General features: G+C 41.3%; 2 long non-coding RNA genes and 1 other non-coding gene across 11 annotated transcripts; 2 read left to right on the forward strand and 1 right to left on the reverse strand.

The window, feature by feature from the left end:
- Window positions 1-5,467: 5,467 nt before the first annotated feature.
- Window positions 5,468-13,943, reverse strand: LOC105061995 (uncharacterized). Its single transcript, XR_834654.3, has 5 exons — window positions 11,935-13,943; window positions 11,730-11,814; window positions 11,218-11,325; window positions 8,535-8,629; window positions 5,468-7,926 (listed from the first exon to the last, which is right to left on the reverse strand). It is a non-coding gene; the product is annotated as an uncharacterized LOC105061995 (long non-coding RNA).
- A 64-nt stretch (window positions 13,944-14,007) lies between these two features.
- On the forward strand, window positions 14,008-17,123 carry LOC123614374 (uncharacterized). 9 transcript variants are annotated; one of them, XR_006721721.2, is made up of 4 exons: window positions 14,008-14,131; window positions 14,960-15,062; window positions 16,221-16,555; window positions 16,902-17,123. It is a non-coding gene; the product is annotated as an uncharacterized LOC123614374 (long non-coding RNA). The 9 variants fall into 9 exon arrangements; XR_006721720.2 differs by having other exon boundaries at window positions 14,960-15,025; XR_012501514.1 differs by having other exon boundaries at window positions 14,009-14,119.
- A 2,504-nt stretch (window positions 17,124-19,627) lies between these two features.
- Window positions 19,628-19,791, forward strand: LOC123614397 (U1 spliceosomal RNA). Its single transcript, XR_006721748.1, has one exon. It is a non-coding gene; the product is annotated as a U1 spliceosomal RNA (small nuclear RNA).
- The last annotated feature ends 1,795 nt before the right edge of the window (window positions 19,792-21,586 follow it).

Raw genomic sequence — 21,586 nt, forward strand, 5'->3', positions numbered from 1 at the left:
GAGTGGAGTAAGTCAGACAGAGGAAGACAAATATGTATGATTTCACTTAAATGTGGAATCAGAAAAACAAAACAAATGAACAAACATAATAAAACAGAAACAGAGTCACAGATACAAACAGGTACTTGCCAGAGGAGGGGGAGTCGGGGAGGAGAGAAATGGGTGAGGGAAATAGAGGTACAAACTTTCAACTACAAAATAAGTAAGTCATGGGTATGAAATGTACAGAATAATTATGTAACATCTTTGTATGCTGACAGATGGTAACTAGACTCATTGTGGTGATCATTTTGAAATGTCCAGAAATATAAAATCACCACGGTGTGTAGCAAGAACGAACACAGTGTTTTAAGTCAATTATACTTCAAAGAGAAACAAACAAACATACTCATAGAAGAGACCAGATCTGTGGCCACCAGAGGCAGGGTGGGGGGAGCAGGAACCAGATGAAGGCAGAGAAAGGTACAAACTTCCAGTTATAAGATAAATAAGTACTAGGGATGTGATGGACCACATAATATAATTAACACCGCTGTAAGTCATATATGAAAATTGTCAGGAGAGTAAATCCTAAGAGTTTTCATCAGAAGGAAAAACATTTTTTTCTATTTCTTTAATTTTGTATCTATGTGAGGTGATGGATGTTCACTGAACTTAATGTGGTAATCATTTCACGGTAAGTCAAACCATTAAGCTGTACACCTTAAACTTACACAGCACTATGTGTCAATTTCATCTCAATAAAACTTGAAAAAAATATTTGCTAATTTTTAAAACAACACTTTACTGTGGACAAATGCTAACCTTCATGAGGTAACATAGGGTTGCCACAAACCTTCAATTTATAAAAAATGCAGCTCTACAGGAGTGCAATAAAGCCAAGTATAATGAAATGAGGTAAGCCTATATATTTACACCTGGCCAATGACAGCGGCTGCCCTCACATACTGTGAAGTTACACAAAGGTCTTTTCCTACGGAGAAAGATAAAGTTGAATAACTATGTACAAGGGTGAATTCCAGATATATTAAAAAACCTAAAAAAATTTTGGAAATGACACAAGAAAATTTATTCTTTTAAACATTTTTATTGATTTATAATCATTTTACAATGTTGTGTCAAATTCCAGTGTAGAGCAAAATTTTTCAGTTATCCATGAACATATATATATTCATTGTCACATTCCTTTCTCTGTGAGCTACCATAAGATCTTGTATATATTTCCCTGTGCTATACAATATAATCTTGTTTATCTATTCTACAATTTTGAAATCCCAGTCTATCTCTTCCCACCCCCTGCCCCCTTGGCAACCACAAGTTTGTATTCTATGTCTGTGAGTCTGTTTCTGTATTGTATTTATGCTTTTTTTTTTTTTTTTTTTAGATTCCACAAATGAGCGACCTCATGTGGTGTTTTTCTTTCTCTTTCTGGCTTACTTCACTTAGAATGACATTCTCCCGGAACATCCATGTTGCTGCAAATGGCGTTATGTTGTCACTTTTTATGGCTGAGTAGTATTCCATTGTATAAATAATACCACCTCTTCTTTCTCCAGTCTCTGTTGATGGACATTTAGGCTGTTTCCATGTCTTGGCTATTGAAGATAGTGCTGCTATGAACATTGGGGTGCAGGTGTCATCCTGAAATAGGGTTCCTTCTGGATATATGCCCAGGAGCAGGATTCCTGGGTCATATGGTAAGTCTATTCCTAGTCTTTTGAGGAATCGCCATACTATTTTTCCACAGCGGCTGCACCAACCTGCATTCCCACCAGCAGTGTAGGAGGGCTCCCTTTTCTCCACAGCCTCTCCAGCACTTGTCATTTGTGGACTTTTGCATGATGGCCATTCTGACTGGTGTGAGTTGATACCTCATTGTAGTTTTGATTTGTATTTCTCTGATAATTAGTGATATTGGGCATTTTTTCAGACACAAGAAAATGTGGAAGCATCTTTGGGACCCTAGAATAGGAAATGATTTCTGAAACAAGTCTAGTGCCCAGACATACAACCATGAGGCCAATGGATGAACCTGACCAAGTCAAAATTAAGAATTTTGGTTCAATGAAGATACCAAAGACAAAATTAACAGATGGGTGATAAACAGATTTACTGTATGTCATGAATCTAAGATGGCATCAACTGTATTTTGTCTACCACTAAGGAATTAAAAACCACTGCCAAGGGAAATGTAAGGATGTTTTCTCATCATCTACATTTCAGTTTATATTTTGTGAAAAGGCATTCCTGGCAGATTTCTGTCATCCAACTTTTGTACTTATGAAAAGAAAAATAAGCAAGTTAAATCAGGCAAGACATTTGCAACCTCGTTACCTGAGCTCTGGCTGGCTGTTCTGTGCTCCGCCATGGGTGTCGCGGGGATTCATGCTCCCTGCTAGCAGGAGTGTATCCTGGCACTGCTTGGGAGGATGCTCCGCGGTCATCCCTGAGGTCACCGGACAAGTCAGCATCACCCATTCTCTATGTCTGATGCTGGAACTTTCCTACTGAACTAAACTCCTAGTTCCATCTTTCCCCAACTGAATCACATGTTTCTAGAAAGTAAGCTGATAGTATCCAAAGGCAGCATGAGTTTGACATAGGAATGTTCACAGCCTCAGTCAAGCAGCCTCTGTTCACCTGTTTGGAGGTGTCGGGCCCTTTCTCCGTCCATCAGCGGACTGACTTAACAGCAGTGCACGTAACTCAGCTGAGGTGCTGGCAGTGAGCACAGCCATGACCAAGTTCACCGGGACACAGGCAATGACACCTTCCCCACCCACCCCCAGCTGACAGGGACTCTCAGCAGATCTAAGAGTCGTACCCATCTCAGAGATCTTAAAATAGGAAAAAAGAAAAGTGTTCCTTAGGGTCATTGTAACAAGAGTACTACTCAAAATGCGACCGAGGACTAACGCCTACACGGCATATGGAACTCTTGCTAATCAAAAAACAGGCTAGGAATCAAGGAGAAAATGTAAAAGATGTGAACGGGCATTCTCAGGACCCCAGCAGCTAATATAATAACAAGCAGAAGAAATGATACTTGAAGGCTCAAATAATCAGAGAAATGCAAAATAAAACAACGTTACTACCAAACACGGCTGGGGGAAACTGGGACCCCGACATGCTCACTCAGGAGGTCCCCACATAGAAGAGGCCCCCAGGGAGATGAGACAGGCATAGACCAGTACCCAGTTCCTGGTTCCACATCCCCAGAGACTCAAACAAGTCCACAAGAGGGTAGTAATCACCAGGTCTCTGTGGCAGCGAAGAGTGGGGACAGTCAAGGTATGCATCACAAGGAAATGGCTAAGTAAGCCATGGTGGTCACACGCAAGGCGATAATACACAGCGGCCAGAAGAAATGACTGGGAAGCCCACCCAGCAACCCCACCTCTCTGTCCGCCTTGTTTGACATTTCATCAGACCGCTGAACACGAACTAACACTGCATTTACCTCAGTCCCGGTCTGCCTGCCCCAAGAGACCTGACTCTGACATATTGCAGGTGCTCAGTACATTCCTCAAGCATAGAAGGCACTCAAATATTTGTTTTAAAACTAAGTGCTGAGTAAAAAAGCTTGTAAAAAAATCAGAATGAAGTCTAGAGCACAAAATTAAAAACACACATTTATAAAACATCAGGATTATATGGTTTCAAGGATACACATATAAGAAAAATAATAAAATGTATGATTTTAATAACAAAATAATAATAGCATAACACAAGTGTTCCAGTGGGATGGCTCCCTGGGGAGGAGAGCAGATGCAGGCACTGGGGATGAAGGAAATAAGGAATAAAGCAAGCGACAACACCGCCTTGCACGGGTGCTGACGGCAGCGGCACTGAGCGGAGGGTTAACCCCTGTGTCTGCAAGAAAGGCCCAAAATGAAGAAAATTAAACAGAGACTCAACTAAACCAGAAGACAAACCTCTGGCAAATCTGAGTGAGAAAGGAGATACAAATAAACAGCGCCCACAATGGACACACAAATCCCCCAGATACGCTGCTATCAACATCTGTGTATGAAGTTCTATGTATATATTTTATGTATAACTGCCCAGGAGAACCCTATGAACGATTTCATGCCAATGCACTTGAAAACATAAGAATAAATGAACAATTACTAAATGACAGTAACCAAAACTTACTCAAGAAGGGAACACGAACAGCTTGAAAACCTCACAGAAGACATTAAATTCATGATTAAAAATCTATGCTCAACAGAACAAAGAGGACAACAAATACATACTGTTGCCAAGAAAAAGTGTAAGACTAGCATCTCTCTGGTACCAAAGCTCGGCCAGCACAGTCAAGGGAAGAGAGTAAATGTCCAAACTCATTTTTCAATATTGATACTAAAAACACCAAACGTTAGCAAAACAAATCTAGCAATGTATAAAAATTAACCAAATATTCATGCTTAAATAGGGGTTATCACTGGGTTGTAAGAATTGTTTTTATATATTCTTTTTTATATTTTACTTGCCAGCCTCTTACCAAATATATGGCTTGAAAATATGTTCCTCCATTTTGTGGTTTTTTTTAAATCATTTACCTGATAGTGGATTTAGAAGCACAAATGTTTAAAATTTTAATGGAGACCAGTTTATCTATTTTTCTAGTTGCTTATGCTTTTATGTTATACCTAAAACTCTTTGCCTAATCCAAGACTATGAAGATTTACTTTTTTGTTTTCCTTCTTCTAAACTAAGAATTTATAGCTTTTGTTCTTAAATTTAAGTCCGTGATTCATTTTGAGATAAATTTTACACATGCTGGGGGTCAGGCCCCATCATCATTCTCTCACGTGTGTACATCCACCTGTCCCACCACAATTTGTTGAAAGGATTATTCTTTTCCCATTGCATTGTCTTGCTGCTCTGCTGAAAATCAACCATGACTGTAAGGTTGTCCGCTCATTTTTTAAGAACAAGGCCCTGAAATGCTCATTGTAAGCGCAGCGTAAATGGGCTCAGCTTCTGGACTGACGGTGGGTTTCACTCTATGATAACCAGACATGGACTTGTTTGTTCATTTGTGGAGACCCTAAACTCAGTATTTTGTTTTCCTTCTCTTGACTTTGAGTTTCACCAAAGAGGAATCCTCCAGGGAGGTGTGTGAGGTATAATCTTGGTTTCCAGCTTTCTGAGAGCTGACCTGGAGGACGCAGCGTCAGCGTCCCATTATTCACTATGAGGTTTCTATCTGAACACTGCATCCAGAGTGGCACTCATCCCCTCACTTACCCTTAGGACTTTCAGTTTACATGTAGCCTTTCCCAAGAGTAAATTTCCCATCTTTCTCTAAGTCTAGAGAGGGAATCTGGAGTGAAGATGAGTGATATGGTGGCTTGCAGTTTTTACTCATAAAAATGTATGTATATGAGTAATTAATTTAAAAAATCAAGCAGTACAATTTAATATAGCAACTGATTAGAGGAGAAAAGTCATGATCACCTCAGTAGATTAAAAAATTTTAATAAAATTTAACACTCTGCCTTAAAAACAAAAACTTCTCTTAGGAAACTAGGAAGAGAAAGGAAGGCTTGTAACACCATATAAGTAATCCCTTAAAAGCCATCAGGAACAGGACAGAGGTGGTAACAGAGGCCCTTGTTACCACCCTCATTCAACACTGTGTGGGAGATATCTTAGCCAGCGCAGTAACATAGAAACAAGAAAATGATGCTCCTCATGATAGAAATGAAAACTCTCTGGCACCTAGAGATGGATCTATTAAAAGACACGCAACATCAGTTTCCTGACTGCGACACTGCACTGCAGTTAACAGGACGTTATTATTGGGGGAAACTGATGAAGGGCAAGTGGACTCTCTCTGCATTATTTCTTACAACTGCATGTGAATCTACTATGATTAAAATAAAAAACAGAAAAAAAAGATAAGCAAAGTCTTTATGAAGAAAGTTATGTAACTTTACTGAGGGACATAAAAGGTCTAAATGTACAAGTGATACACAAGGCACATGGAGGTGCGATGCTGGATTAGCAGCACACCAGTTCTCTCCAAATTGACCCATAAATTCAATGCATCACTAGTCACAATCCCAAGCCCATTTTCTGGTCAAGTCTGATCAGCAAAACTCAAACTCACAGTGAAGAGTCAGGAATAGCATAGACCGTTTTGAAGAACAAGGAGGTGAAGGACTCACTCTAGTCAAGCCCTATTATTATTTTTGAAAATTCACTCTTATTATTTATCCTGTCACATAATTCTTCATTTTTTTGGTGGGGGAGGTAATTAGGTAATTTATTTAACTATTTTCTTTAAATGGAGGTACTGGGGATTGAACCCAGGACCTCCTACATGCTGGGCATGCATTCTACCACTGAGCTATATCCTCTCCCCAAGTCCTATTATTGAGATGTGGTATAAGCAAGGTTCTGGCACAGGAAGAAACAAGTACACATAAAGAATAAAAATGAAGCAAGAAATAGTCCCTATTTTATAAGGGACCTTGATATATAAAAGGAGGGAAATTTCCCATCAGTAGGTAAAATACGGACTATTCAACTAATAATGTTGGGACAACTGACTGTCATATAGAAAACAGGCAAGTCAGACCTTTGTGGTAGGAAAGTTTTCATTCCCTTAACATTAATGATTGGTAAGTTTGATTTCAGAACAAGTAAAACTTTCATAAGACCAGAGATATTCACGCAAGTGAAGAATACAAGCCTCTCTTAGATCAGACCGGAAGTAAGAGGACACACTCTTAAACAGAATACTCAGTACTTTCACAGCAATAGGCTATGTGGTAAAAGCACAAACATGAGCAAAAGAAAGATACCCACCAACTTCAAGCTAGTGGCTCTCTCGTCTGGGTGGCAAGAAAGTGACAGATGGGAGGGGGTTTCTCCAACTGTACAGGTGACCCCTGAGCAGCACGGGTTTGAATTGCGCAGGTCCACTCACACAGTTTTCTCAATAGTGATGCTACAGGACTACATCCACAGGTGGCTGGATCCGTGGATGCAGAACCACATACCTGGAGGAACCGTGTGTCTGGAGGACTCATTATAAGTTACACGCAGGTTTTCGACTGCACTGCAGGTCAGCGCCCCTAAGCCCCGTGATGTTCAAGAGTCGACTGTAATTTGTAATGCTTCATTTCTTTTTTTTTTTTTTAACATTTTTTAACATTTTTTATTGATTTATAGTCATCTTATGTTGTGTCAAATTCCAGCGTAGAGCACAGTTTTTCAGTTGTCCATGAACGTATATATATTCATTGTCACATTTTTTTCTCTGTGAGCTACCATAAGATCTTGTGTATATTTCCCTGTGCTATACAGTATAATCTTGTTTATCTATTCTACAATTTTGAAATCTCGTGTATCCCTTCCCACCCCTCACCCCCTTGGCAACCACAAGTTTGTAATCTATGTCTATGAGTCTGTTTCTGTTTTGTATTTATGCTTTGCTTGTTCGTTTTTGTTTTTGTTTTTGTTTTTTTTAGATTCCATACATGAGCGATCTCATGTGATATTTTTCTTTCTTTCTGGCTCAGTTCACTTAGAATGACATTCTCCAGGAGCATCCATGTTGCTGCAAATGGCGTTATGTTGTCGCTTTTTATGGCCGAGTAGTATTCCATTGTATAAATATACCACTTCTTCTTTATTCACTCATCTATTGATGGACATTTAGGCTGTTTCCATGTCTTGGCTATTGTAAATAGTGCTGCTATGAACATTGGGGTGCAGGTGTCATCCTGAAGTAGGGCTCCTTCTGGATATATGCCCAGGAGCGGGATTCCTGGGTCATACGTTAAGTCTATTTCTAGTCTCTTGAGGACTCTCCATACTGTTTTCCACAGTGGCTGCACCAAACTGCATTCCCACCAGCAGTGTAGGAGGGTTCCCCTTTCTCCACAGCCTCTCCAGCATAATGCTTCATTCCTTAAAAAAAAATAGATTTGAAAGACAGCAAAATGTTAATACCATTACTTCTGTGTGGTGGATACATATGGGCTATTTTCTGCATACTTAGGCAGAGGAACTAAAAAACAGATTAAACATTGGAAGCCAAGAGGGAGGTAGCACAAGTGAGCTGAAGTCTCATGCTTCATACTGTGAGAGTCCACAGACATTGTCTATCATTAGTCAATAAGAAACAGTCGTGTAAGCCTACCATTAAAAGCCAGGTATGAAGGTAACCTACAACAGACCCAAAATCAGAAACGAACCAGATGGGGGAAAGCAGGAATGCTGCTTTCCATTTTAACTGTCTCAACCTTTGAAATACTATATGTGTGTATTACTTTGAAAAATAGATTTTTTTTTAAGAAAAAAGGGGCAAATTGTAATACCCAAATTGGAGACTGCTAAAAATGCCCATACCATATCTAAAAGAAAGTTTTATACTAGGAAATAAAGCAGTTCATTTTTGATCTCCAGGAATTGCTAAAAGTCTTATTTCAGTTTAAAAAGGAACACTATATAAACCACTTTAGTGATTTTACCTACAGGAAACCAAACATAAGTCCCTGAACAGCAAACCAATTTACCCTGAAATGATGCTGTAGTTGAGAGCAGGACGGTCTTTCGAGACAGGAGGGACAAGAGGCTCTGGCTGCCACTCTTCAATCAGTTCTTCCTTTTCCTACAGGAGGAAACACGGCACAGTGCTCGTTACTCGACAGCAGCTCCAGCAGTACCCAAACTGCTTGTTGTAATGCAGCCGTCATAATGAGCACCTTACTAGAAACAGAGGTCTAGCTGTTGTGGCTGGAAATGACACAGAATTACTACTGAGTTTTGCACACTTAACCCTTCACCTCTTTCCCTATCTTAGGAGAAAGGCTCTTTTACCCTATAGCTCTGTGAGTGACTGGAAAATTTTCTAAAATTTTATTTCTACGTTCAGGATTTTTCACTGCGGGAAGCAGGAAGGATAACTTCCACTGGAGTTAAAACAAAAAGCAAATCTCTAACACAAAGGGGAGGAGCATGACTGCAGGCAAGGAAGCTCGGCCTCTATCTCACGGGATCACAGACAGCTAGACCCTAGGTTCTTGCAGACATGAATGTCGTGGGAAGGGATCAACTAGAGCCCAGAGCACTGCTTCTACAAGCCACCAGCACAGATTCTGAAGTAACTGGAATATACAAAAAGAGTCTTTCATAGTAATTGTTGTAAAAGGGTTTAGTTGCCTGGAAATTTCTCATAAAAAGCCATTTTATTCCTTTTACCCGTTAGCTCATGCACTACAAGTATTTTGCTTATTGTGAGTTTTACATCTTTTCTTGAACTAGAGAAAAAATATAATTTCGAAAGCATAGTCTGGACGTACAGGATGAGCTGAGGCGCCTAATGAACCTGACAGCCACAGCAAGGCTTGCCTTACAACAGGCCCGCTCTCAGTCCTTCCATTTTCACAGTTCTATTAAATGCTTCTGTGTATTTTTCACCTAATAGGCAATGCCAGGGCACGGCCGAGAGCATGTTCACCCGATGCTCAGGCACTCAGAAGTGCTGGCTGAATAAATCAGCCAGTAAATTCCTCATCTGCTTCTGTCAGTGACTGCACAGACAGCAGCCCGCGCAAGCCCGGGGTGCCTGCCATGCGCGCCGTGCACCTGCTGCCGTGGAGGCAGACCGGAGAATCGACTCAAGACTGCCTGGTATTCAAGCGACTCTGCAGACGGGTAACACTGAGACGGGATTTATTCTATGTTGCCGTAAGTTACGCTTTAAAAACACTCATGATTTTTTTTTTTCCTTCCACAGCTTTTAGGGTAAGATATGATTACTGAATCTTGCTCTAGCCAACTTCTGCTTTTAGAGAGTTATCCTAAAATTATGTTTAGGAATCATTTTTTTAAAATGCATATTTGTGTGGATCGATATTTTTAAACTAAAACTAACGAACAACCCCTTAAAAAACTGGGCTAGAAACCTGTCCCACGGCCACAGAATCGTTCCCAAGGAGCCCCTAAGCACCAAGGGAGAGAAGCCGAGGCAGGATCCCTGGACTGGGAGGCCCAGCCTTGCTGCAGTACTCTGTCACAGCGTGCTCCAGGGCACATGTGTGGCATGTAGGAATACCACAAGATACTCATGAAACAAAGGTGGGGGTGGGGATCTGAGGTCAAGTTTAGGACATCTCTCCCAACAGAAGTTTAAATATCCATGGGCATATTGAAGGTTACAAGAAATCACTCAACGTGACATCTCTTTAGTCTGCTTTACCCAGGTTTCTGAAACTTAATTACCCTAAGAACCTTGTGCCGCGTGTCCCCTGGGGGGACACTGCCTGACCATTTCATGATAAATGTTAACGATCAGGACAGCGGGGCCCAGTCAGTGACACCAGGGAAGCACCGGCCACGTTCCACTTGCACTTTCTCCTGCAAACGCTCCAGCAAGTGAAGAACAGCGCAGGGCTCCATCTTTGGGCTGCACTTGGTGCTACCTTGTGAACCGAAGTTTTAGACATCTTTGCAGGAAAAACGCCCCTGTCTACCGTAAGCTTTCCAGCACACTGCTATAGGGGATGGACAGGGAAACAACCCAAGGGACAGAAACCACAGTGCAGGCAAAACTGCTTCTCCCCTCTCTCACCTGAGGCACAGTTACTCAGTGTTCCTACCTGCGTGAGAAGGACAAGTTTCTTTTCCATAAACCCCTGGGGTTCCTCATACTAACAGGCCCCAGGTGGGCAGCACCCCAGGTCCTCGGACACTTCTGCTTCCTGAGCTTCGCCTGGCTTGGGCTTCAGCTGGGCCCCTCACCACACAGAACCCGTCAGAACTGGGCCTGGGGGGAAGGTAGGGAGTGCTGGGGTGGGGAGGATTCTTTCTGAACTTCTTTTATGAAGGAGACCATGGGGAAAGCTCATGCAGGCTCCAGAAATAGGGGTGCTTTCCCTGAGCAACTCATGTACTCTTGTCGGTAGATACCCGAAATTCTGCAGCTGCCCACACTTCCCTTCCAGCATCTGGTACGTTTCCAGACTGCTGTTTACTCCCAGCAAATCCCAGGGGCCTGCAACACGGTACTCCTTCGTGTATTTACTTTATCCCTGGCTTCCCCATATTTTACTTACCCTGATATTTCACTCCCCTTGATTTCCTTACATTCCAGAAAATATTTTAATATATATAGTTGAGACACCACAAGTCCTTTCCTGCAATATGTAGCAACTATAATCATACACAGAATAATAAAACAGAGATTTAACTTCTTACCTTGACTGTAAGATCAGATCATTCTTGTAATTTGTAAGTTTTAGAAAAAAGAAGTCTGATTATCCAGAATATTAAAATTCCTTCCAAAATAAGATGATAAGCAGGAGCCTGGGAGTGAATCAAAAACAAGAGCAAAACAAAAACAAGAAATGAAATAAACATTTCCAAAACCCGCACATAAAATTTAACGCACCTGCATATACTGCTGACTTTAACCTATGTATTACTTCTTAAAATTAACTTTCAAAGTTCACTTATTTCTACTCATTCCTTTTCCCATTTCTAACAGAAATCAATTTCTCCTAACACGAAAAATCTCTAAAGCTACAGCTTTAGGAATAAAAATAAATTTTTAAAAAGAATCTGACACAGAATTCCAAAGTGAAACAATATCAACTATCAGATCCTTCAGGTAATTTATATTTTTACTGGTAGGAAATGACTGTAACAAACATTCCACAGTGTCACAAGGCTTCCACCACCCCCATGTACCATAATGAGTTGAGAATTACCTGGAAACCTGTTTCCACAATTCTTAAAGAGTTTTGCACATCTTACTATATCTTCTGGATCCCTGACAAGCCTCTTTAAATCCTCCTTGGAACACAGTAGAGAAAAAAGGCTTTGTAAATGCTTAATGAAAAAGCAGGTCTCTTTTCTACGGTAGCTCCCCAAAAGTATGCAGTGTTTTTTCCATGTCAACAGGCATAAAGGTACCTTAATGAAATTATCCATGTCAGGTCTTCTTTTCAACTGTACGTTTCCAGGATAAAGGCCAGGCTGCCTTTTATGTTTTATACAACTAGACACAATAAGTGCATGTGGAAGATTCCAGGTATCAACTAACCCCCCATCAGTCAGTTATGGGGTGCTATATTCCAATAGGTTGTCATTGGAAAATCACTTAAAAGAGGTATTTAGAAATGTAATTACAAATTATTTTCAAGCATTAGATAGAAAGTGATGATGATTCACCATAGTTAAAAAAAAAACACTCAAGAGTAGGAACAAGGAAACTGCTGACAAATTCATATATAAACTTTCAGGTCAATGCACAAATACATTTCAAGCTACATTCAAGTTACAGATGTATGGGTACACAACAAGACTATTCAAATTCTATATACAAGGTGTACGGGAATTAGAAGCAAGAACAGAAAGCTAAGATTATTTTTTTAAATTGCTGATCCTTCCCGAATATAATTCAAGAATAAGGACTCTAAAAACCCTTTTGGTTTTCTCAATAATTGGATTCTAGTGGGCAAACAAAGGTCCAAGTCACTAGTTAAACATTCCACTCCATAGAAAAATCATCCTTAGAAAAGCTGAAATGTTCAGTGAACTAATAAAAATCACAAATGCAGCCTGTTTTCTTCCCCAGGAAATGTTACATCCAGCAGAACTTCTCTCAAGACTCCCTCATGGTCAATACCAGGGTATAAGAAGTTACATAACCATAGGGCAGTCTTCAAAAAGACAGCAACAATACATATAAATTACTCATTTCTAAAAAAAAAAAAAAAAGAATCTTTAATTTTAGTGGCTCTTCTTAGTCATTTTAATTAGCCTAAGGTTGGACAACCCCAGATTTGCTCTCTTAACTGTTTTTTCAAAAAGCCCTGATAGGTCTTCCAATGATATGTCTTGCATCATCACCCCTGCCAATAAACAGCAATACTAAGCTTTAAAAAAATTATCAAAAGAAAACAGATTCACTTTAAAGGAATGTAAGTTCTACAAGTCCAGAGACATTTGCCTGTTTGTTCCCTGCACTGTTCCCAGCATCTAGACCTGTGCTGTCCAATACTGTAGCCACCAGTCACCATTCAACTATTTAAATATATATCTAAGTTAAATAAAAACTTCAGCCCTCAGTTGCACTAACCACATTTCAAGTACTTAATAGCCACATGTGGTTAGCAGCTACTGTACTGAACAGCTCAGATAGAGAACACGCAGAAAGTTCTATTGTACAGAGCAGAGAAATTCACTAATGTCAAATGAATGAACATCCTCCAATGCTGATATTTTGATTTCATATTATCTTACACACCTGAAATAGCTGGCCTTTCAAAAAAAACCCCTCCTAACTAGTCTTCCTTTAAACATTCACTAAAATAGTGGTATCTTTACAAGCTAGAAAACGGGACGTATGCGAAAGAATGACAAATTCTTTCACATTCCTAAATTATTCGTCTTCCATTCGAACTCCAGCTCCCGACCAAAACAAACCCCAGCTCATTACAGTTCTTTCCCGTTACCTGCTCCGCAGTTCCAAGGACCCTACTTCCCTAGGACCCCTGCGGACTTGAGGTTTTTCCACTCTATTTTCACCATCCCGTTTTACCGTCAGTCCCAACTCTGGTTCTTGACCAGCCTCTCTGCATCTGACAGGACTTAGAGAAGGCTCTGCGTTCCCCAGAGCGCAAAACCGGACTCCCGTTTCCGGCTCCCACCCGAGCCTCTCCCTACACTCCGTCGCCGGGAAGCGTGTGCCCCCGGGAGCCCTTCCAGCGACCGACGCCGAGAGTCCGGGCGTGACCCTAGCCAGCACCGCCCAGGCCTCCGACCATGAACCCACTCGAAACGTCCCACTTCACGGGGGCTCAGTGTGGTCCCGGGCCGCGCGGGCCGCCAAGCTCAACTCATAGAGCGCCTGTACCATCTCCACCAGCCCCAGCTGCTCCGCGACAGTAGCCATAGTTGGCTGCTAGGATCCTTCCGCAAGGCGGGTCGCAGGCGCGTCAGACACTGCGTGGCGCCGCCCAGTGACGTCTGCGCGCCGGGAGGCGGGGCTTCTGGGCGCCTTTCGCGCTCGCGTGCCGGGCGGCCGGAGGCTGCTCGGGCTGCTGAGGGTTTAAGATTCGGACTGGGCGGTTGTTGGCCTTAGGATCTCGCTTGGGTGCGCGGAGAGGTGGGAAGGGGCAGCCGCATGCACATATTGGGGGCCGGTATGTGTCAGACCCCGTGCAGGGCTCTCAGGGTGAAGGGATTTTAGTAAATGTCCTTGCGCTTGGCAGGCAGTTGGGTGAGGGGAGTTAACATAATCGCAAACACATTTATTGTTAAATTACAGAAGTGATCTAGGACTGTATTATAAAAAAAAAAAAGCTTACTCTTATATAACACTGTGTATAATAAGGCACAGCCTAAGGCTTTGCGGGGTATTAAGTCATGTAACAGTTTGGTGTGCAACCTTCAATAGCCTACGTAAGCAAACGTTGTGTGCACACACACTTCAGTTGGATTTCTTAAATATAACTGGGAAAATAGACAATATTGCTCTACAGCTTGCTTTTTTCCTATTGTTTTCTTTTTCTTTCTTTCTTTTTTTTTTTTTTTTTTGCTATAAATCTATTTTTAATCAATGAAGAAGCATATTTCTTGGAATAATTTGTTGTATGTATTTCTCATTCCATTTTTAAACATTTGACTATTGGTGAGCATTTAGGTTTTTCCCACTTTTTCACCTATTGCAAACAATGCTGTGGTGAACATCAGTATGCATATGCCTTTCTATGTATGTTGGGGTTGTTTCCGACAAGATTACTCAAAGTTGAATTTTACTTAAAGAATATGCATGTTGTTAATATTGATAAATACTACCATACTGCTCTCCAGAATGGCTCAACCCAATTTAAAATGTTTGAAAGTATATTATGAATGAAGAATACTGCCTGCTTATCAGTAAATAATGGATGCTCCGGCCATCAAATCATCATCCACTATTGCTTCACCCTAGGGTGAGCCAGAACGACCTCAGGATGAAAACATGCAAGCTGCCCGGCCTCTGCAGCCACCCCTAAAGGTGCCTCTTGAGGGAACTCAGGATGGGAAAGAAAGAGGTACTGGCCCTAGATACTGGCCATAGATACCTCAGTGCATATCAAAGGAATGATTTCAATGAACCCAGACTTTTGCATCTTCCCATTCTTAAAAAGTGCTAAATTCCTTAGTGTGAGATACCTGGTTTTCTTTAATTAACAATAATCTTGATGTTCTGACTACCTGGTCTTTTTTGCAAAAGCTCCCCTATATCCTGGCTCCTCCCTTACCTCTTCAGAGTAGTCCCTCAGAGCCATCTGAGAGGCTGTCATCCTGGGCTTAAGTCCTCAGAAATGTCTGCTGAATAGAACATAACTCTCAGCTTGTATGTTGTGCACTTTTTTCAGTTGACTGTGTCCGCACTGTAGCCTGAGGTGGATATTACTAATCTTTTAATGTTTTTGACCAGTTTAATGGAGATAAAATGATACCACACTGAGTTTTATTTTCCACACTGCTGATTATTCATGGTTATTCTTAAATGTTTCTTGGTGTTTGTGGTCCTTTTGTGAATCATCAATCCATACCCTTCACCCATTTTTCTATTAGTTATTTTTCATTTTCCAATGGATTTATAGGAGCTCTTCATACATCTTGAGTATCTGTATTTTCCAATTTCATATGTGACAATTATTTTTGCCCAGTTTCTGTTTAGTTGTTTATGTTGTCTTTTTTCATACCTACATTTTAAATTTTATGAAATGTATCAATCAGCTCCTCTATTGCCTGCAGGGTTGTATCTTGCTTAGAAAGGCCATCTTCACCACACTTACGTTTTCCTCCCATGCTTCAATAAGTTTGTTGTTGTTCAGTGAGCCCAGACTTTTGCACCTTGCCATACATAGAAAATCACTAAATTCATTAATTTGAGATGTCTGGTTTTCTTTAATTAATAGTAATCTTTCAATGTTCTGACTAAATGATTTTTGTTGCAAAACCCCCTATATACCCTGGCTCCTCCCTTACCTCTTTGGAGCAGTCCCTTAGAGCTATCTGCCTCCTGGGCTCGAGTCCTCAGAAAGCCTGCAGAATAAAACATAATTCTCAACTTTTAGGTAGTGCATTTATTTTTCAGTCCACAACCCTGATATCTTCTTGACTGGCAGCACTCAGGACTCAGATACTGGCTTTATAATTTGCTCCAATTATTAACAGTTATTTTTCTTTTGTTACCATAGAAATGCCTCTTATTAAATACCTGATTGCTTACACCCTATACACCTAACTTTGAGAGCTCATCTGCATCATTACTTCCTGAAATAAGTAACTGAACTGACCCACTGTCAGGACTAAGAGGCTGGTTCAATGAGGTAGAAAGCAACCTATCAACTAAACTTCTGGACTGTGAAAACTTGTTAAGAGGAGTTCCAAAGGCGGCACTGCAGAGGAGCAAAATTTATCACCCCAAAATGCCTCTTTGGCTTGCAGATTATTTTGAGCTGAAAACAACTGAAATCCAAAAGACGAGGGAAGAAACTTTGACCATCATCCTAACTGCCTAAAGAAAGTTTCAGTAAGTTATCTGTCAACATAGATAACCAAGTGCCAACTGGGTGTGTAGACAGGGAGGAGGCTAGCCAGATCTGTTTGTTACAGTTCCTCTCTGTGTCCCGCTGTCTCTGCATGGTCCAGCAAACATTTGTTTGCTGAACATTTGCTTTTCATTCTCCCCTTTGAAGTCCCAAACCACTACCCTCCAAATCCTATTTTGTCTGTAGCTGAAGATGGTCTTTAAGGGGACGGTTTCAGCCATTTGGGTGAGTTACTCAGTTACCCTGGGTCTCTCCCACATAGACAGGTTATTAAACTTTTGTGTGATTTTCTCCTGTTAATCTATTTCATGTCAATTTAATTCTTAGACCCACCAGAAGAATCTGGAAGTGTAGAGGGGAAATGTCTTCCTCCTGACAGAGTGAACCTACGGAATCCTAGACAACCCACCGTTGGACACTGACAAAGGCTGAGTTCCAGATTCTCCTTCTCTATCTGTCTCCCTCCCTCCCATGACTTCACAGTGTGGCCCTGGGGCACACCGTGTACCCTCCAAGACCTATGAGTAATAAATCTTCCTCCTCAAAGTTCCCCGATGGTTTTTGCTGAAGTGCGTCCTGCAATCTTAATAAGAATCATAAAGACCGGACCAGTCACAACATTGGCTCAGGTCAGGGAATCTGTGGGGGCTGGCTACTAGTAATACAGGCCCTGGGCAAGTGTCTCAGGCATCCTTAACCAACAGCATCACTATCAATAGACTGAGACTAACACAACACAACACACACACACACACACACACACACACACACACACACACACACACACACAAGCATTAGGCATAGTAATGTTAAGCATTTTAAAATTTATTCTTCTGGGTACTAGGTGCTTTCTTTCAAGCTGAAGAATTGTGTCTTTCTTCAGTTCTAGAACAGTTTCTTTGACTATATCCTCCTCGTTTATGTTATCTTTTGGAAAAAGATCTATTTTGGGGAGAAGATATTTGCAAGCTACATAACTGATGAGAGATTAACATCCAAAATATATAAAGATCTCCTACAACTGAACAACAGCAAAAACGCAACCCAGCTGAAAAGTGGGCAAAGGACTTGAACAGACATTTCTAGACATAAAAGGATGCTTAATGCTGCTGAATTACACACTTAGAAGTGGTTACAATGGTACATTTTGTTATGTATGTGTGTTTTCCCACAACGAAGAACTCCTTTTTCTTTACATGTATGTATTTTTCTTTTATATAAATTAACTTTCCCCCCAAATTTCCAATTTTTGACCTTTTCTGCTTCATTTTGGTAAAATTCCTGATGTCAGTATTCTGGTCCACCGTGTGTCTTCGTCCTACTTTTGTTATTGGTTGATAGTTAATGGTAGACTCCTTTGTTGGATGTCATTCCCTTGAGAAGCTGGAAGGTACTGCTCTGCTGTCTGGCTTCTAACATTGCTAATGAGAAGTCTGATGCCATCTTTACATGGATCCTTTTTATGTGACCTGTCCTTCTAGCCTTCCTTTTAGAACGTTTAGGAGCTTTCTGTATTTTCACTTTTCTTTAACTTTACAATAGTGTAACTAGTTGTGGGGCTTTTTATAATCAGTATGTTGGAAACCTGAGGGAGTTTTTCAATCAAGAAACACATCCTTTGGGGAATTTTCTTCTGTTATGTCTTAGATTGCCCCCTCTCCACCTTTTCCTGCGTGCTATCTTCCTGGAACTCAAGTATTTGAATCTTGCAGTTCCTAAGCTGCTTCTCTCCTCTGTGGGTCTTTTGTCTCTATTTTCTATCTCTTTGCTTTTTTTGTTCTACTTTCCGGGACATTTTTTTATCTTTCAAGATGTTGAATACATTCTTTCAATTCTGCTTCCATATTTTTAATTCCCAAGAGGTCTTCCTTGTTTCCTAGATGTTCCTTTTTATGGCATAAGGCTCTTGCCTCATGGATGCAAAATACTCTTTTTTCTCTAAAATTATTAATTATATTTTCCTTCTTCATTTCACATTAACCCTGTTATTTTTATGAGCTTTTTTTTTTATGATAGTTTTAGATTTATAGAAATATTGTGAGGATAGTACAGAAAGTTCCTACATAGCTCACACCGGGCCCCCTATCATTAAACAGCTTGTACTGACGCGGTACATCTGCCACAACTAAAAAGCCAGTTGTGCCACGTTCTTTTCATTCTTTGTTTTGGTGTTTTTCTTTCATGTTAAAGGCTTTTTTTCCCAACTCTGTGGTGACTCTCAGGTAACTATTTATATTTAAGAGTTAGGGAAATCCTGATTTATAAAGTAAATGGGTTTTCCCTGAACATTAATGAAGTCTCTCAGAGACTACAGTAAAGTCTGTCACTATATTAACTTTCACTTTATTCAGTCTCTCTGTGTGGGCAGGAGTCCAGGGTAGGAAAAATAAAATTTTAGAAAATGTTTTTAGATTTTAGAAATATTTTTCCAAGTATATTAGAAATTAATACCCAATATGATCAAATAGAAGTAATGTCTAAGGAAATATGATTAATAGGGAAAACGGGACAATTTTAAAGTAAATGTAGTTAATGTACTGAGAAAGGGTGCTCTGAAGCAAAGCCTTAATGTCTCCTTGCTCCTGTATCTGCACTCATTTCCATTTCTATTCCTGACCTCTGAAATTCAGATCCAAACATCCACCTGCCTGTGGGACATCTCCATGTGGGTGTCTAACATCTGCTTTCAAACTTGCTCACCTTCAGTCTTCCCCATCTTAGAAAATGGCAATGCCATTCACTCAGTGGCTCTGGTTAATGACCTTGGCGCATCCTCGATCCACCTTTCTCTCCCACCCCACAGCGGGAAGTCCTATCCGCCCTACCTTCAAGTGATGCCTCTGGTAGGACGACCCCTCACTTCGTCCAACTCACCTGTGATGGTGTCAGTGTCAGTTTCACCCTGGCAGTCAGTGCTCTGGCATGAAGGTGACAAGCCACTTCTACTCAAGTGTCAAGGAGGTGTGGTGTTACCCCAAGTCTGGAAAACAGAGCCAGAAGTATTTAGTGAATAGCAAACAGCACTGATGCCTGGCACACAAGTTCTTAAGAACTAATCTACCTGGCAGGGGAGATACCATGATCACTAAGGTGGTTTTCACACCGCGAGGCTTATTCATTGCACTCTGGATGTGCTGACCTCTGCAGTTTTCCCAAATGTGGGAAACTTGACCACGTAATTTGTCGTTGTGGGGGTCTGTGTTCACGCTTTCCCCTGATTTTGTGGTGCAGAAAATAGAGCTGTCGTCGTGTGTTCTTTTGCTTTTCCATGCAGGTGTCTCTTGGCTTTACAGTTAGTGGCAAGGTCTTGTCCATTCTTCCCATGGTTGTAGGCTCACTGTGTGTACCACTCCTTTTCGTTCTATGGGGAGTTTTGTATCACACACCAAAGGTCTTCTCATGACTCCTGGTGGAAATGAACAGAAGCTGCACACCTGGGGCACCATTTTGGGTCACTTTGCAGCAATTGCTCAAGTTTTTACTTAAATTAAATCAAGTCGTGGCTGCAAGCATCTGGTGCACCACACTGCTCTCACTCCGTGCCTTGGCCACCAAGAAGCCATCGTCCCTGCCCAACTGTCCAGAGCACCTGGGGCTGCAGGGCACGAAGGACATTCAGAAGCCATCGAGTTCAAGTTCAGTCATTTTTCAGAGGGAACCACTCAGGTCTGGAAGGAGAGGGGTTAAAGTACCCTGTTCAAAGTCACCTAGCTAGTTAGAGACAGTGATGTGTTGTAAAAGAAAAGCAATTGTCTGCCTCTCAGTTTTATGATAACAGATTTTGTTTTATTATATTTACATTGTGTTAGTTTGTAATTACCTTTTTTTCTAAGAGTTTCAGTTACTTCCTGTGGTCTGGCTGTCACCCATCAAGGTACAGAGAAGCAGGGATAAATTAGTTGCATGAGTTACTACCCCTGAACCCTTCACTGTCTTTTAGGAGACCTGTCAACACAGTGCATTTTCTCTGGTCCTCTAAGTAAGAGTCGATGCATTGGAGTAGCTCTGGGGAGCCCTGGGGCAGAGGCCACCCCAGTTCTGAGGTCACTGTGAGGACCCAAGTTCAGGAGTCCTGGGTCCTTAGCAAATTTCTGTCTCTTTCCCTTATAATGAGTAAAATATAAACAATTTTTTGGATGAATATATTAGTTTTTAATGAGAATCAGTCTTCTGTTAATCAGTGATCTTTAATATTTCCCCTGAGCATCTAAAGAGAATATCTTTATAAAGAGCTCAAAGGCCATAAAAGATAAATATCTGGAGTGCAGACAATGATCCTAGTGGCCTAACTTCTCTTGAGGGCTCATTGAGGCAAATGGGGGAGCCCTGAATGGGCCATGTGTGACCCCTGACTGAGCTGGCTGTGTTTGAACTGGAGACAGCAGGGCAGTGCTTGGAGTTCCAGGAATGAGCACTGGGCCCTAATGTGTCTGGGCTGCTAGGGAGACTCACCGCAGCAGCAGTCATGGACTTTCATCGCCCAGATGGACAGTTGCTCAGTGTGTTTGACCCTGAATCACCAGGCACCGCAGCTGACCTGATGCCAGCCATTCCTGGCCAGATCTGCCCTGGCTTCTGCGGGAGAACATTTCTCCACCTCCTGCAGAGAACTGAATTTTACTTGCTTAAAAGTGTGAACACCATTCTACTCTTTCAAAGGAAACAAAATTTAGTCAAAATCAATTTGCCAAAAGAAGGCAAAACGAATCTAATTTCGGGGGAAGGAGAAAAAGAATGAAGACCTGGCATGTGTCCCCATAACTACTCAGAACAGCCTCAGCAGTGACAGGAGAGCAGAACTCGTCATGTGGGGTTTCAGACCAGAAGAGAATCGTGAGCTTGTGTTGGTCAGGAACAAATGTCCTGGAATAGAAAGACGTAAGCTGGACCTTTTAAGGAGGAGGAGGATGAACTGAGAAGCGTTTCAGGAGATGGGAACAGCGTGAGCAAAGGTACAGAGGCTGGGATGGGCATTTTCCACCCAGCATAGTCAGTGACCTTCCCCGGTGACT

Source organism: Camelus bactrianus, chromosome 22 (genome assembly GCF_048773025.1).
Source record: "Camelus bactrianus isolate YW-2024 breed Bactrian camel chromosome 22, ASM4877302v1, whole genome shotgun sequence".
NCBI classification, from domain to species: Eukaryota; Metazoa; Chordata; class Mammalia; order Artiodactyla; family Camelidae; genus Camelus; species Camelus bactrianus.